Below are 16712 nucleotides of genomic sequence, written 5' to 3' on the forward strand. Positions count from 1 at the left end.
ACCCACGAACTTTGTGACTGTCAATTCAAAACATTTTAATGAGAGACACGAAAGTGAGGTTTTCCTGCATCTCTTCCAAGTCCAGAATACACCTCATAAAGACGCGGATAAGAAACAGTCAACCAGATATCTAGAACACACTGTGTGGTAATCATCACTCCGTGAAACGCGTTTCTCGCAACGCAGCGCCATGAAAACCGTCACAGCCACGTCTATATGACAACGAATTTCCGCTATCGCGAGTTTCATGAATAATGCGAGACATATTTACTGTCTATTTCCTGCACACACCCCGTCAGGCATTTCACTCGCTATGCTGCAGCGCTCCTAGTGACAGATCGAACTTCTCTTCCTAAAAGCTGAACAAAAGCTGTCTGATGACAAAGCTGACGCAGGCAAGATCTAGGCCGAAGATGACAGAGCTCCGGAATTTTAAAGGCCCTGCACACAGAATCCCGATCGCCATTCTGAACTCGTCGCTCGTATTTTAGCAAAGTAAATAACTTTATATCAGTGGCAAAGACTATTTTTTTCCTGAAAGACATTAATATTAATTCCTTGGTCACAAACTCTTTTCAATGTCATGTAAACTTGTACCAGCAGACCGCCTTTTACTTTGTTAAAATCTAGCCTCTGTTATTTTAAATGTGAAGAACAGAAACCAAAGAGTGACCTGTGGGACGCTAACATCACTACAACCTCCTGCTTATCCTCCCTTCAGTTTTTTTTGAATTATACCTGTTTGTTCTGTTGATTAGCAGGCCCCCACTTGCTAAAACAAGGCAAGGATATGTACCTCCAGCTTAATTAATGCTGTATTTTTTCAATGCTTCCCTTTTTCATTTTTTATTTTTCGCAGTGTTCGTGGCTTTGATTACTTGCTGGTCCCAACCGGCTTTCCTTTTGCGTCATAATGTTCATTTCGACATTCTTTTGCCCTCTCTAGTCCGTACATTCCTTCAGCCTCGTTGTTATTTTAACGTAAAAAGCTTGTGTCTGCGATTCCGATTCAAAGGGTTCAATCTATACCTTAACGTCGCGCTCCGCCAAACGTTCGAGGAAAATCGTGATAATAATAATAATAATAATATATTTGGTTTAGAACTATATACAGAGATCTGTGGCCGCCTAACACCAGGTTTTCACGGCCACAGTCCTTACATACGTAGCACTATTCTCACTACTGCTTACTACAACTATTCACTAATGCTACTCTACATGACTATTCCTTAATCCCTAATACTATTTACATAACTCATCCGTATTGTTCTCGTGCCTTCTACCCCAGTGGCAGTTCTAAATTCCTAATTTTGACCTAAAATCAAGAACTTTCATTAAATACAATCTTGTTCACATTTGTCACGAATTAATATTATTATTTCGGGAAGTAGTTCATTAAAGCGGATTAAGTCTGAAGTCGCAAAGTTATAAATCCGATTTATAATTGTTTATTTGTTTGTGTAGTAGTTCTGTTCAAATAAAAATTTTCCTTACTGGGACGAATTTATAAATATATAATTTCTGTCACCTTCTTGTCTTGAAATGTAGATTAAATTTAAAGTATAAATATAGAGCCACTGACCAATATTGTTCAAGATCAGAAAAATTATTATATGGAAAGGTGCACACACTTTTGCGACCAACCTTTGTGCGTGCGCGAGCGAGGAGAGTGGTAAGATCGTCTCCTTTGCTTATAGCCATGTCACAAGGCGCAGAGGAGCGCAAAATCTCATGACAATTTTACATGGCGTAAGAAAATAACTGTACTTATTACATTCGTAATACCACAACAAAGGAAGATAAGTAAATGAAAATCTATGACAAGGGGTTACAGAAATTAAAAAAAGTGTATGAAACAGAAAAAAACATGATGACTCTGGGAGTGTTAAAAGTGCCAGAGATTATATTTGTGACTGAAGTTATAAGATCAGCAACGTAAGTCAGTACAAAATGAATAAATGTGTCCTGTTTGCTTCACAGAACTTCGACTTCGCAAACGGATCCCGGGACACTGAGACTCAGACGTCACTGTTCTAGTGTAGAGTCGTGACGTCCGGTGGAAGTTTACCGACGTTTCAGACGTACTTGCTGCCTCCATCGTCATAACATGTTTGTACCGTGAAACGTTGGTAAACTTCTACCAAACTTGACGGCGCTACAAACCAGAGGACAGTTGTCATCTTCATACTCGATACCGTGAGAACCTCGTATCTTACTCGGTCCCAATATTATTATTTTTAATAAGTACATCGTACAAGAAATGTTTTTTTTTTCCAGATTGAGCAGTAATTTCATGCACGCAGACAATTATCTAGCTTCTTGGTCATTCTGTGGCTCAGAGGTGTAAATCATCAGCTGCTTTTCTTATTAAAGAGATGCCAGTATGAATCTGTTATGTGTATACTTCAATTTGTTCATACACTCTACGACATTTAAAAACATATTTAATACAAGGGGTATACAGTCGAGATAAATAATGCCTGTGTATAGTGAAATGGCAAATTGTGGTCTTCTTTGTTATAGTTGTAAATAAAATTAGAGGTCATCTTTGACGTGTACGAGTGTATGCAGAGAACCACTGACTAATCAATTGAAATAAAAGTGTTCAGGCCTATATAAATTGTGGCCTTTGTGTGTAAGCTATGTCGTGTTTTTATGTATCTTCGCACTTGACATCACATACGTTGAGGACCTTCATGTTATGGCTACAGAAGATTCATTACAATGGAGGGTTTGTTTCTAATTGCACTCGCTAATTATGAATATATAATATGACTACTGAAGCTTACTTGCCCTTCATTTAACACAACCAAAATTGGCATAGATGATTACATTTTACTGGCACAGATGGTAAGGAAAACGTATTTAAAAGTTAAAGCTACTGTTCTGCTGGTCACGCAAGACTTGGTCTTCTTCCTATTCTTATTTACTCTTCTAAGTTACATATTCAGACTTTAACTAACATACTTACACACTTTTAAAACTCTAAGTGAAATATAACTGTAATATTTAACAAAATTCCAATAATGAAAATCATCAGTAGTGTTCAACAACCAGTTACACACTTCTCACAGATCACCAATGTTATAACACTGAGTTGATTTAAATCGTGCATTCATAGTTTCGAGATCGAAGAGCGTTGGGAAAAGAATCTGTGTCGGATTTAAGAAAAATAAACGGCGATATTAAAAGAATTGATAATTTGTGTGCAACGCCAGAAAATAAAAATCTGTTACGAAAGTTATCGCCTCCGGTGTGATCTAAGAAAATTTCCAATGCAAATCATATGAGTTACTGCACAGATGACTTACTTGACATAAATAAAGTTATAACCAAAAATTTAACGTAGAAATCGTAGCGTTGTTACACTAGCTAATACTTTAAATAATGCGTTACACTGCAGACTACACTTGTTTTCACATGAATTACTTCAGAACCTTTGATATTCCAGAGGCTACTAGGCGATATCTACTTCAGTTGCTACACAACTCATATCTTGAGCGTCATCCATGATGTTATAATTAGATTTCGTTCTTATAAATGTTCGACTGTCTATTACCTTTGAATAGGACAGCAAAATGTAGTTTTCATCTCCTGAGGCTTATTTTACAACGTTTTATAGTCGTCACAAAGTGTCGTGTAACACGATGAAGTTTAACTGAGTCACTGATCGTCCTTATACATACGTAAATTTGTAACGAATCAAGGGGTGGGAAGGACAGGATGAAATGACTGCCGTCACATCGACATTAAGGGCATGTAACACGCAATTAAGTAATTTCATTTTCAGGCAGCAGAGTGTGACACCGCAGAGAGGTCTAATGTCGCATGTAGAGGGTCGGTTATGAATCAAAGATTCAGAAGGAAATAGATAAAAGCTACGTACAGCATCTGTAACAAAATCAAATAGGCCTACTCAACTGGCGTCCGTACAATTGAAGCAAAAGAATTTCGTATGCAGCTATTTCTGTGATAGGAGACTTTCAAATTGACACTGATATTAACTCGTGTATATATCTGAGCATGTGTTATAGACCCTATTCTACAACACATAACATAAGTGCACTTGCAAGATTTGAGGTTTTCATAGCGGTGAATATGAAGATTTCTGTCTTCAGGGTTCTTATGCCGTGTAGTCTGGTACATGTTTACCAACGTTTCTGAGGTCATACTGCCTCCGTCATCAGGGCGATGAATTGCCCTGATGACGGAGAAATGTTGGTAAACATAGATCAGACTACACAGCGCAACAACCCAGAAGACTGAAATCTTCATAAGTGCACTTGGTCTGACTTTCAAGTTATTTCGGTATTTGCGTGAAAATTTCGGCGTTTGATAACAATTCAGTAATGAAACAGACAAGGAAATGACATACATTTCGAACTAATACCACAAAATATGACAGTCGCTAATAGGGTATTGAACCCAACAAGCTGGGGACGCCGCGCGTACGAAAGATATGCTTCTTGAATTAAAAATATCAAAATATCAAAAGGTTCAAACTGATAACATGTAAATCATAGCTTACATTCAAGGCTGAAGATGGAAACAGTATATTCCTTGGAAACGTTGGCGTAACACCAAAACACTACACTGCCCATCCTCTATATTAATTTTCTACATTAACGACAATTAGTGTAAGTGCAAATAAAACTGAGGACTGAATGCCTAGTGAAACGAAAGACAGATGAGAAAATCGGTGGAAATTAGTCTACTGTGAGATGCCAGCTAAGAGCGTCACTGCTGAAATCTTTCGTGATGATCGTTGTTTTAAAAGGGCCTACCAATTCTCTAATTAGCAGCAACAGTTTCATGACGCTGCCACTAGAGCGCAGCGAGTCGTGGCTAGTTCGTACGATTTAGCAAACAGAGCCGTGGCGTAAATTTGCTGGGTACACAATTCACAAGGCCACAGTTTCGACAAAGATATTTCAGGTGTACGTAAAAGAGAAAATTCCAAGATGGCTGTCTTCTGGCTTTTTGTCCCGTGTACTTTGGTAAAGGTTTACCGACTTCTTAAAGTTGCTTATTATTTCCAACATCAGGACGCACCGCCCCGATGATGGAGACAGCAAGCTCCTCTGAAACGTCGGTAAACGTTTACGAAACTGCGCCGTCGAACAACCCAGAAGACAGCCATCTTCATACTCGCCACCACTAAAGTATCGTATTATCTGATCGAGGTGGTACATTAAGTCCTTCTACTTAAGTCCCCAAGTCAATGAAGGTAACGTTGCACGACATTTAGCAGGTTACAGTACCATCGAAATACACACAAACTATGTGTCGTATCCATCCACAGCCCCTAGGCACCCTTCAAAAACTGTTCCGGTCCCCAATTTGAAATGTTAATACCTTAAGGGCTACGCACTACTGGGGGATAGAAGGATGGTGGGTGGTTATCTAGAATATATGATGATGCGTTTTATGATGCGTCACCCCCTTCCATGCGTGTCAGTGTCAGAAGTCCTCCCTCTGCCGCAGGAGACAATTGACAGACGGTGGCCTGGAGGTATCACCGAAGCGTTCGTAAAATATGTTATAAGCCACTGGCTGCGGTATGAACTAATGCGTTCGAGGGATGGGTGAACGGAAAATGTACAGGGTGAATTCGGCTGATTGAAAAAGCTCCACGACTGTGAACCAATCAAATTACTTCAGAATACAGAATGAAATATATACCAGTAATCTACTTGGTCTCTCGCAAAAAATAGGCAGCTATGATCCCTCTTTAGAACGTCAGTATGTGGGATATTTGAATGATGTGTGGAGGATATCATATTTAAAATACAAATGTGCCTGGTTACTGCGTAGATTCTTCGTACACTGGTAGTCAAAATTATGTACTGTGCATACAGAAAATACGTTTAAGAATATATTATCTTTGTCGCACAACAACTTCGTCTCGTTATTTCAACTTATATTTCTACAAAGAAAGATAGAAAAAGAATTAAAGGAAACTTGTCATTAGAAACAGACTTTAAAACTTTGTATTTACATGTGCAACAGCGTGTATACATGTTTGTGATCTAACCAATCACTAATTTTGCGTGAATATGTTATTGGAAGCTGTTCACTGACATCAGCAATACTAAGATTTTGAACATTCCAATTCGTACGGAAAAACAACACTAGTGGCACCTAACGTAATATGTAGAATTTGCGTATGGAGACGTTTACAGACCTATTAATTCTATTAGTGCTGTATTTTCTATTATTAAATATGAAAACAATAAGAGGCCTTCAGAGACCTGCTCTTCGATTTGATGAAGATAACTAGTAAAATACCACATCTAATTCTGAAACACAAACCAGTAGTAAGAAGAAACAGAGGGCACCCTTTAAAAAGATTCCTGGACGACTGAGGCCGGAAAGGGTCACAAGTCCCAAAATCCTTGATATTTAGATGATGATGATGAACCAGTAAACTAACAGATGTAGCTGAACGTATTGACTTTGGCAAAGCGATGGATTACAAAATGCCATCAAATGGCCTTAGCTTATAAATGAATATCACCGAGTAGCATAGAGTACACATACTGACAAGGGCTTACGTGTTCTGGAAAATTTTACATGGAAAATTACAGTAAATAAATGTATAATTTAGGTATATATAAGGTTGAGAGTCTTTCAACGATATTTATTATTTTACTGTAATTTGGTAGGACTCGATATTTCGATTACACTTGCTCATCGTAACATAAAATATAACTGTCGCAAAAGGGTGCGAACATGTGCACACTGGTAATGTACAGAATAAGAGAGCAGTTGTTTACATCCCTGGTTTTTGTGATGCCAGTCATGCGTGCTAGTTGTTTCGAATTTCATTCAGCATTCTTCACGACACCATATAACGTTCATCGCTACTCTTATCTTGAGAATTAGAATAAATTAGAATATCAATGTGAACAGAATGTCACATGTAGCAACGTGTTATGGAAATGGCGCTATCAATTCGATCTTTCCAGAAGCGGTGTTCCCGACCTCACGCGGCTCCAAGTAATGGGTTTGCGGAAACATTCCATTCACGAAACACTGAACAGACACCCAGAAACTTGGCGGAGTCTGGAGACATACAGTTTATTTTCACAACCTTGGGAATACAGTTCAGCAAGTCTGTGACTCGTACGTTCATAAACTGGGCTCTACGGTCCTGTAGGAGAAACTGAATGTAAGACTTTCATCTGTGACATACTGTTGCATTTAGCTAATGACGTATTATCTGTCAAGCACAACTGGTCTGGAAGTAAACACAGAGAAAACGAAGTATATGTTGATGTCTCGTCGCCAGAATGTAGGAGAAATTCGTTACATAAAAACAGCTAATGAATCCTTTAAAAATGTGGCAAAGTTCAAATATTTGGGAGCGATAGCAACAAAACAAAATTTTGATTCGTGACGAAATTAAGAGCACATTAAATTCGGGTAATGCTTGCTACCACTGAGTTCAGAACCTTTTGTCTCTTCGTCTGCTGTTTAAAAAACTTAAATATTAAAATATACAAAAAATTTAATTTTGCCTTTAGTGAGATGATAATGTTGCGTCATATTGTGTAGAATATATACTTGTTAAATTTTATCAGTCTAATCAGAATAAAATATTATTATTAAATATTAAAATATTACAATTAACATTGAAATATTTAAAATATATTAAAATGATGCTCTCTATCGAAATGTTCGATTTACATTGCCTTTAGTTTTGTATGGATGTGAAACTTGGTCTCTGACACTAAGGGAGGAACGTAGCCTCAGGGTGTTTGAGAACAGGATGCTAAGGAAGATATTCGTACCTAAGAGGTATGAATTACTAGGACGCTGGAGAAAGCTGCGTAGTGAGGAGCTTTATAAGTTGTACTCGCCAAATATAATTAGACTGATGGGTAGGGAATGTAGCCAGCAGGGGAGAGAATAGGAATGCGTACAGGACTTTTGTGGGCAAAGCAGAAGAAAAGACACCATTACGAATACATAGACGAAGTGGGAGGATAATATTAAAACTGATATGAGATAAATAGGATGGGGTGGTACGGATTGGATTCATCTGGCCCAGGATAAGAACCAGTGGCGGGCTCTTGTGAACACGGTAATGAACCTTCGAGTTCCATAAAATTTTGGGAATTTCTTGAGTGGCTGAGAGACTGTTGGCTTCTCAGGAAGGACTCGGCTCCATGACGTAAAAAGACAAGCACAATTATTTATATTTTAAAATATATTACTTACTTTTACAGTATCATGGCATACATGTTTCAGCACTTCTTATGCAATGATAAAACCCTTGTCTGTATTCGACATATGTCGTGTACAAACATGGGGTTGATAATGCAATATAAAGCATGTAACTCCGTGATACTGGAATATCACAATCCATGTTTAAAAATACAAAAGTTGTGTTCGACGGATAATACAATACTTTACTGAACAGACAAGAAATGTATGCGTCATATACGTAGATACCGGGGCTCAGGAAACATGTGGTATTGTTAGTTCACAATAAATTCCTAATACCATTCCAAGGTAAGAAAATAAACAAAACAAAACAAAATAACGCCCCCTCACTCCAGTTTCCATGTACATCAAGACAATCATTAACAAAAGCCACGCATTTTTTACTTTGTATGATAAGTCAAATCTAACTGTAATAAACCAAAAAGTAGTCTACAAATTTCCTAACAAGTTTAGAAGTCAGATTTACGACTTCATCTACTAAGTTCCCTGTTCTTTATTCACTGCAGTCCTGGCAAAATACATCATATATTTACAGACCAAACAAAACTGTCTGTATATCTACTGAACGCTGTAATAGTGGGATCGTGGTTTCGAATCCTACGTCTTTGCGATTTTCTGTGTTGATCTCTCCTTGCGACGCCCGAAAGCCCCCGTCCATGGTGTCTTAAGAAACGTCGGTAAACATTCGAAAGGCTAAAACGGTCTGTCGTGGGCTGCTTTACCAGTGTAGGCCGAACAACACTAGAAACCTCAGTGACTGCAGACAGTGTGGATAATGGTATTCGAAACCGGTTCCTTTAACAAAGCATTGCTAACAAACCAGTAACATGGTACACCTTTCAGTTTTTTAGTTTCTGTTTTACAAGATTCTCCATGTCGAAATTGGAAGTGTTCTACAGATTTTCCATGATGACTGTACATAATATATAACATCCGAAAGCCAAGACAGAATCACCACAAATTGCCCTGGGATCTTTTGTACATCCTCGACAGACTTTTTATCTTTGTGTGCGCAAACGTGTAAGCTATTATAATATCCGACATTTTTCCATCGTACTATTTCGCTGTGCGGTTTATGACACGGAAACTATGAACTGCTGTGAGACGTGAAATGTGACGATTCGATGAGGCGACGCCTGAAAGTTCCACCAACCCGCTGCACATATTTACTGGCAGGCTTCTCTATGCTTCGACTAGTCGCTTCTCTGAACGACACTTTGAGTTGCCATTTGTTCTTACTCCTTCACAACACATTTGCTGCTTTTCTAAGCCTGCTAACTAGAACAAACGCCCCCTGCACACCACTAGAAGGTCGGAGAGAGGAACGGAATTTGCGACCATGCAACGGAAGTTTGGAAAATTCAGTGTTCATTTAATACAGGCCAAGGTACAACACGAGACTCAACCGGTCTCTCTTGATAATGTAATTATAGGGGTAACTGAATATGTGTCCTGCGACATTCATGGAAATCAGTGCATAAGAATTCAAATGCATTAAGAGAAATCACCCGTCGAAATTTATATTCCAACAGTCTTAAACTGACGAAGCACACGACAAGCCATATTTTAACCTTCTAAATCAGTGGTAACTACATATACCACCCACTTTTACCGTATAATCTCTGCATGATGCTTACAATCTATTTAAGACTTTAATTTCGTTTTTAGGACAGGAATAAATATTTAATTTCAAATAGGCTTAATTTAACTTTACCGCCGATTTTATATTCTTTAAAATTATTTAAATAAATTCTGTCCTCTAAAGCAGTGGTATTCAACCTTTTTTGTTTCGCGTACCCCCAGATATAATTTCTCTTCAACTTTGTACCCCCAAAGTTGTTGGTGTATAATTCAAGTTATACATAAAAATAAATTAAATTAATTACATTACTGATTATTCAGTGTTTATCATAAAATATATATATTTTTTTAAATTTCACGTGCCCCTTAAGATGTCTTCGCGTACCCCCAGAGGTAAACGTACCCCAGGTTGAACACCACTGCTCTAAAGGATAAAAGCCTATAAAATAGGCCTAAATGTTTTCCTTATACATTTATAGTAGGCCTATTTTGTATTTACCCTTTATGGCAAGGTGGTAACAGTACACACCATACGCATGTAATGCTGCAAAGAAATTTTGGGCCTTATGGGATTGCATTTATGACAATTGTGTTTACTACTTTTCCCACCGTTCTTGACGAGCAATTTACCAGCGTTTAAACATTCTCGAAAAACTGCTCTCATGGCTTTAACGATTACCCGCTGAACATATTGTTACACAGAATAAATAAACCTCTACCGGATGAATCGGAAGGCCATCACCGACGCGCCTTGTAATTTCAATGAAGTCCATGGATTATAGTTTCTGTCTGAATGCCGCGAGAGTTCAGCACGTGTTCCCTGTAAACAGGTACGGATTTACAGAACCGGCTCATAATACATACAAAACTTTCGAAATAAATCATTCAGGTAGAATATTAATTAAAATGACGTCATAAATAAACTGTAACATCTCAGTATAACGATGGAACGATGGCACTTTCCACCTGGAAGACTGAGGTTCGAATCCTTTCTTCACTGAGGTTATCGTTCTTTCCACAAGGTTTCACATACCGGACAGGTTTACTAAGCGGTAACATGTTCGACTTGTAATCAGGGAGCAAGCAGGAAGCAGACTATTCTTCTGATGTTTTTTTATATATGGTATCAGTTCCGCGAAGCAAACTATGAGATTGTACCTTACACTGTGTCACATCTATATATTGCACTCTCATAATAATGAGTAACTCATTAATTTCGACGATAAATAACTTCTGCACTCCTTATATCGTATATCGCAGGAAGGATTCTTGTCCAATAAACGAATTCCAAAAACGCCTAACGTCTACACATTCATCCTGAAGATGGCAATTGCACTGGTGTGCGAAACATTAGTTTTGAACATTCGTCGTGGCCTATTGCTAAAAGCCAAAGTTATAATTTGAATAATGTTATAACATGTTACAAAATGAAAGCAATGTTTAAAGTGCGATAAAAAATTGAATGCATTGTAAAATCACCCTGTAGCTATGTCCTGGTCTCGATGATTTTTTCTTCCATATGGTTTTCCCACAAATGTATTTTTGATAACTTTCGTACATTACATGCGTGCTATATTTCATGACTAACGATACTTCCTTGATAAAAATTACACGAACACGGAAATAAAAATGTGTACATGTTTTATAAGTCACGTCCATTTACAAAATTGGTTTATAAGTTTACAGACTGGAATGAGCGAACGGACGGCCTAACTGCTTGACGGCTAGATGCTGGTGATGAAAACTGTACAAGCAATCAAGAATAAGTAAATAATATTGCTGTCGTGTGGGATTTTGCGCCCTGTAGTCTGCTATGTGCTTTCTGCCTCCATCATCGGGGCAATCTATACCACACTAAACAACGCAGTATCACAGAAGTCATATTTGTCGCGGTGAGAACACGAAATATCACACAATATTAAGTAAAAATAGACATCGCTAGTACCAGATGTTTCACAAGACACAGGACAGGTGTAGCTGTTATAAAAACAAGACCGGTCTTCATTGTGATTGGAAGAGACGTTCCTCAGCGCACTTCTGTAATCTAAGAGAGAGACGATTATTTTCCTAGCCTAATGATGGTCGTCCCTGTCGCTCTAGGACTCCTAACCACAACCCTTCCCGCCAATTTGCTCCCTGAACGGAAGGTCGACCAGTATAGTTACAATATGACAATAATGATCCTTAATAATGTCCACTCTTCTCGTCTCTGGTTATTTGGAAGCGATATGACGAAGATGAGGGCCAGCTTCAGCAGAAGAATAGAAGAGGGTGGAGCGAAATTAGCGTAATCTCACGGAGGAGGAAGAGGAGAGGAGGTTTCGAACTCTCACGTCTTCGAGAGGTGAAGCTAAGGTACTATCATCCTCATCATCTTGGCTGCAACGTGCATAACCTGCCGGCATGTACAGACAGAGGCGGTTATGGCTCTGGCAACGTAATAAGGTATCCCTTGTCTAACTAACAAACTAACCAGGAGCAATAGATGAAGCAGCCGAGATTGGAGTAAGAGGAGTCCACACGTTGTCACCCGTTAAAATTGTTGAAGTGGTCTATCTAACGCTTTAGAAGTAAAGGTATCGCTCGGTGGTACTTGTGACTGGCGTTATGTCGCTTTTGTTGTAACCTGCGACGCAGCGAGACAGGTGGGTTAGGTACGTAACAGAAGGCTAGTGTGCAATGAGTGGAGTCACGTCGTGGGGTAGATGACGCTGAGTCAGATTTTCTTCATTGTTACTTCGTGTCGATTCTCTGATCTTGATCCATAAACACGCTTCGTTGCCTAGTACAACTGAACATGTCAGACTCGTAATGAGAGTGGGATTCAATAACTGATGACATGAAGATATATGTAGGCCTACAGCTGTTACGAGGGAACAGAGAACTTTCTTTATCATTACTGAGATATTATAAATTTGATTACGTTGCGTCTGAAATAATATTCAGATAGAAGATATTTATAATTCTTCGAGAAATCGGCTAAATATAATTTTTTCCCTATAAAAATGTAACCGGATCTGTAATAGTTTAAATAAAATTTAAGTTTCCTGGGCAAAAGTACGAATGAACTAGTTAGAAAATGAATATGTCATAAACTGTAGTTCTACTAATGCACAATTACATTAGCAAGTAAACATCTAAGCTAATACAATCAATACATATTATACATATAAGAAGAACAGAAAATACCAGAAATGATAAAAGTGGTGAAACTATTATTTGTCCAGTAGGCCTATAAGTCCCTGCTTTATACGTAACTCAAACATTCCGTCATGATGGTGTTAAAAAACACACCTTTCATTCTTTCAAAATGGTTTATCAACTCTGTCCACATTCATGTATGTTAGTTTGTACTGATCTTGTTTTCAGTTCTTTCCTGGTACATTTATTCTTAATATGGTATACCACAGCACAGTCCTTAACCATTTATTATATATTGATTGTATTTTACTCGTGTCTCGATTTAATTCCCCAAGATTCACTTCAATCTATCAAACTTTATTCCAGTTTATAAGCGGTGATACTGCTTTATAAAATTACAGCTGTGTTCGAGGCAATTAAGGTTCTTAGTAAGATATCATATTCTGTCATTATTATTTTATTTTATTTTATATTATGTGTAAAAAAGATAAGCTAGAAAACCTTCACTATTCATCGTGAGAAGTGCATTGAGACACAGTCCTTGAGCTAGATGGGTCATTGCTGCAAATGACATGCAGATTTTGGACATATTCAACAAAAACAATGTCTTCTTTGAGGACACTACCAACAAGGGAAAGTGTTCAAATTGATGGCATATAATTACTTTATTCTTATTATCACTTGTTAGGAAATAATATAAGTCTTTATATTTATTAACGTCTGCCTCTCGTAGACTCTTTGGTGAAAACATATATTCTGATAGAGAAAACTAATTTAATTATATTTAATATTTACTACTGAGTCTTTAAAGAAGTATAGTTTTCCCTTATCGCTTTCCTATGCTAGGAATATTCATGTAGATGGGTCTATATTGATTTCACCTCACAGTGTTGTAGTTATCAGCATGACGACAAGAGACAGTCTCACTGGACGTACGCGGCTTAATACCAAATTCTAATAATGCTATGTATATCATTCCTAGAATTCTGGAACATGAGTTCAAAATGTCATGTAGCGTTACAAGCGCCGGAGGGGATGTGAAGTTAGCGATGCATAAACTGTGAGGACATAGTATGTTCTTAAACGATCACTTTCCAAACAAGCTGTGTCTGAAATAGCGTATAAAATGTGTCTTCTACGAACACCTCGTCATATACTGAACTAAACCGCATATCGTAATTTTTGTGCAATGCCCCAAGGGACTGGGTTCTTGTTACAGAATTTTATACTGAACTACCTTTGTTTCGAAACACACGGTTACGAATATATGAAACCTTGATACAACTTTCTTGAAGCATAATCATTAATGCGCTTAGATTATGTTGTTTTTAATATGGCAGCTTTTTTACTCGTTGCTTGTGATTGCTGGTGGGTAACTCATGACTCAATTTGATCTACTTCTATTAGCAGTTTCGCTTCAGAGATTTTCACAACACTATTTTTTTTCAACAGTTTGATGTGTTGCCTTGTACAAGGTGCAAAAAATAAAGGCATTAATAAGAATATTTCTCAATTCTCCCGAACCACGTGGAGAATCCCGAAAAGTTTTATTAAAAGATGAGTCACAAATAGGTGTCAGGCCAGTTTTGATCGATCATTATTTATTTAATGACTGTGAGGAACTCAGTCTACATAGCATCCAATAATACAATGATTTTAAAGCTAAACTGAAAACGGTGTTGAAGGAAGCTGTTGTGACATCATTTTAAGGTACTTCCCCAACATTTCCCCGGAGAGACTAAGAAAAACAGCGTAAAACCTAAGTCAGAATACCCGGTCTCGGGGCCGAGATTTGAAAACCGGGATTTTCGAAATACGAAGCACGGGTGCCAATCGCTTTCTTCTTGTAGACAAACATCCATGCCTTAAGCGATATTCTAACTCCACGATCTCAACACCTCAAAAAGCTTGGTCACTCGGCTATGACATTTGGTCGGTTAGTGTTGATTAATTGTAAACCTCGTTCGGTTAATATTCATTCGCTATAAGCCTCAATTTCACAAAAGAGCCAGACTGAACATGAACTTGCTGGAATTTTAGACTTAATTTATTAGTATTTTAATGAATTCTCATGGCGATTCAATAAATCATTCTTACGTCTGAATTTGATGCCCACGAGTTGACAAAAAGTAATGAATGTCATCCCAACTACTGAAACGATCAGATCATCTGCTTTCCGCAGTTCTCATAACTACAATTTTGTATGACGTAATTTTTATACGCTTTCGTTGCTACAAAACCTGTTGAGAACCTCTGCTTTAAGCAATTTTCATAACAGTAGGTTTCTGAGACGTGTTTTTTTAGCTCTCCATACTACCAAAATGTTTCATACGTTTTTATATAAATAATCAGGGCTGTAGTTAACTTATCACGATTCATCCAATCGTTTAAAAAAAAGGATTTAGGGCAAGCTACAAGTTACTCTTGTTTTTCAATATCTTTCCACTTGAGGAGAAGGTCCATCAAATCATCCATCCGTCCATCCTTCTAGTCACAGTTGACGAACCTTCGAGATTGAACCCATTCATCCAGTGCTCATCTGTGGCCGGACAGCAACCCCTCAACCCCATTGCTGCAAATGAGTCATATTAGAAGAACCCTCGGTAAGCTGCGTTCAATTTCAATACGCAAGAAGGAAGTTTGTCGATTTCGGTGATTGCAGCATCTTAGATGGATTTCTGACGTTTAATTTTGAAGTTACGAAGTTACTGATGATGTCTTTCAAACTCGACAGACCATGAACTGAAGCCACAGATTCAGAAAAGAAGTAACGTCCTAATATTCCAAAACGGAGAACTTTAAAATAGTAGATGTTTTATACTAGTCAAATAAGACACTAAAGAAGGCGCGCACGGCTTTCTTATCGCTTTAATTACGGAGGCAGCAAGCACCTCCAAAACGTCGGTAAACGTCCACCAGACTATACAACAAACCAGAAGGCAACGCCAGAAGACGTTTATCTTCATACTTGCCGTCATGAGAACTTCAAATCTCACCAACAACAACACTGTTGTCAAGTAATGCCATAAACACCTTTTTCTTTGGCTGTCGAACTATAAGCTTACTTGATTCATAATTATTCTTAAAATGTTAACTGTCCTGATATAACAAACAATAGCCTTTTGTTAGATATTAGGTTTTGCTGCAGCCACAATTTTTTTTAAGAGACAAAGCACCCAGCGAGACATCATACTTTGAGGGGAAAAAGCATAATTTATTTCTTGCACTGTTTCCTACTGAATATTTGATATTTGTAAATTTTATAGGGATATTTAAGGCAGTTGATTCGTTTATTGACTTCCGCCGGAATTCACAAATTTGAAGTTTATACTGACGAAACCTAAACAAGCTTATAAAATTAAGCTTTGAAATATGTGAACACTTCCAATATCGGCGATGCCTTCCGTTCTTAATGTTTTTCCATACTCAGTTATAAAATGTTTTCGAATGAGAGTAAAAATCAATCAGTAAATACAAAATGTTATAAATAAAATACCGACATACTTCTGGAATTCTTTTGTGCCTGCGTGTTGAACAATTACAAGTAGCTTAAAGCACGGAACGAACAGTGTGGAAAATGTAGCTATACTTTAACTAACATAAACTTTTTTAAGCGGAGTGATATTATGTACTGGTAGACTTAACAGTTAGTAATTCTGCACTCGATCTTTGCAATGATGAACTGTAGTGTTTTCTTCACAATTTCACGCAGTTACAAAACCAACACAGATATTTGACTGTTCCTTAGCGTTTGGGAGCCA

At 37.8% G+C, this 16712-nt stretch overlaps 1 protein-coding gene and 1 long non-coding RNA gene across 6 annotated transcripts in view; one reads left to right on the forward strand and one right to left on the reverse strand.

Annotated features, from left to right (window-relative positions):
• The window catches only part of LOC110829814 (zinc finger protein basonuclin-2), a 249162-nt gene that overhangs the window by 179162 nt on the left and 53288 nt on the right, over positions 1–16712 (forward strand). The gene's annotated exons all lie outside the window — the stretch shown is intronic.
• The window catches only part of LOC110829822 (uncharacterized), a 218099-nt gene that overhangs the window by 38374 nt on the left and 163013 nt on the right, over positions 1–16712 (reverse strand). The window lies entirely within an intron of this gene.

Source organism: Zootermopsis nevadensis, unplaced genomic scaffold (assembly GCF_977971745.1).
Source record: "Zootermopsis nevadensis isolate Lab colony 2312 unplaced genomic scaffold, Znev_1.0 Znev_ptg000008l, whole genome shotgun sequence".
Taxonomy (NCBI): Eukaryota; Metazoa; Arthropoda; class Insecta; order Blattodea; family Termopsidae; genus Zootermopsis; species Zootermopsis nevadensis.